Source organism: Solanum pennellii, chromosome 1, assembly GCF_001406875.1.
Source record: "Solanum pennellii chromosome 1, SPENNV200".
Lineage (NCBI taxonomy): Eukaryota > Viridiplantae > Streptophyta > Magnoliopsida > Solanales > Solanaceae > Solanum > Solanum pennellii.
The window spans coordinates 61960687-61962933 of record NC_028637.1 but is presented as its reverse complement, the minus strand read 5'-3'; positions in this window follow the sequence as shown (position 1 = coordinate 61962933).

Below are 2247 nucleotides of genomic sequence, written 5' to 3'. Positions count from 1 at the left end.
GTGGTGAAGCTGCTAAAGGAAGATGGGGAAGTCTGACCTAAGTGTGGGATTACGATGTTCTTGACGGACTGTCATAGCCACGACGGTCCGTCCTGCTGGTTCGTCGTGATGATCAGAGAGTAGTCCCTATACCCAAATTCCAACAAGTTTGAGTGTTATGGAACGGAGACCCTCGACGGACCGTCGTGCTTGGAATGGTCCGTCATACCTTTTCGTTGTGGGTAATGAAGAAAGCAGCAGAAGGATTTGTAAAGTATAGGATGATGGAGGCCATGACAGGCCGTCGTGGTCGCGAGATCTGTCGACTCGGACGCGTTTTGACAGATTTTCAGCAATTAGAGTCCTTCTTTTATTAGGTTTTTGTTTTTTTATAAATAGTTGGAAAAATCTCGTTTTAGGGGTTAGACTCTCGGTTACTTTAGAATCTTTGTTAGAAGACTCGTTGTTATTAGACTTTTTCATTGTTAGACTTTTGTAGAATCTTTAGTCCTCAATTAATTTCATTAATTGAGACATTTTTTGTGGAATTGAGTGTTGTTGATTTTGTTGATTAATCAAGTGAATTTCTGGATTTTATTCTTTCTCATCAAAGTAAGTGCATGAATTCTTATATTGAATATATGAATATTGTGATTATGATTATGGGTAACTAAACTCCATAACTAGGGTTGTGGGAACCATGGGCGAATAATGAGGTAAAACCTAACTAAAATAACAATTCTAGAATAATGTCTTGCATGTATGAATACTTCTTTCGTTTAGAAGTCTTTTTAACGGATGGCCAACGTTAGAACTCGCCTTAATGCTACTTTTTGGACCAAGGAGGTGGATAATAGGAAAAGAAGTATCAACATAAATTTAGTGTATACTATGTAATAGGCTAGTATTGATTGGTACGAGGTAACAACTTAGTCAAATATCAAGTACAATGCTTAATATGAGGTGAAGGTAAGGGTTAGTATAGCAACACACGTAGCCGGACCAAGGTGCGGAATGAAATTATCTAGATGTCGGACCAAGGATTTAGAAATACATAACTTATTACTTTACATGCAAGATGCTAGGAAAGAATTGTTATAGTTAGAATTATGAAGTTAGGAACCTATGGGAAACACTTAAAGCCTTGTTACGTTTATTAATTGATTAAACTCTAAGATTTGAACCTGTTAGTTGTTTACCTTAATTTAGCTAATTCTTTTCATTCATTTATATATAAACCCCCCCCCCTATTTTCTTTTGTGTTCTAAGGAAATAATTGACTAAATAATAGTAATAATAGATTAAAGTTAAGTCTGAACTATTTTTCTCGTGGAAACGACCCCAACATCATTAGTTAGGTTCTTTACTTGATACGACCGCTTAACTTCTTCTTTGAAAAGTAAGTTTGAGCGTATCAAATTTTGGCGCCGCTGCCGGGGATAGTAGCTTTTAGATTAACTTAAACTTATTACTATAGTTTAGTCGATGTTTTATTAATTTTACTTTGTTTATTGTTTTTGATTCTTGCAGAACTATCTTCCTTGTATGCCAAATATACGAAGAGCAAGAGAACCCTTGTTTCCCTACGATCACGAATTAGAGCGTACACTGCGCAACATGAATCGAAACTTGGGTATTAACGATGATGATCCAAACCAGAACATCCTAGCTCCGGTTGATGTTCATGGTTAGTTATTACCCGATGATTCGGGTGAAAATCAACAAAGTGGACAAAATCCCGCTCCACGCCCTCAAGAATACTACAGAGGCTATGATAATATTGCAGACTCTGATGGGCCACTTGTCTTGGCCCCTCTACCACCAGGCCACACCTTTTTTGTAACTAGTAGTCTGATGCAAATGCTCACTGCCAGAGGTTTGTTTTCAGGGCTACCTTCGCAGGACCCACATTCCCATATAGATAAGGTAAGGGCAGTGTGTAAAAGTTGTGTATGGAGGCCTGATTTGGATTTGGATGTAATAGGGATAAGAGTCTTCCCTCTCTCACTGACGGGAGAGGCTGCTATTTGGTTCACTGATCTCCCTTATAACTCAATTTTCACTTGGAACCAACAAAGGGACGTTTTCTTAGCACGTTACTACCCGGTCTCCAAGAAACTAAACCACAAAGACAGAGTGAAAACCTTTGTGGCACTACCAGGAGAGTCAGTTAGTATTTCTTGGGATAGATTTACCTCATTTTTTGAGAAGCGTCCCCAATCACCGCATAGATGATGAGTCACTGAAGGAATACTTCTATCGGGGACC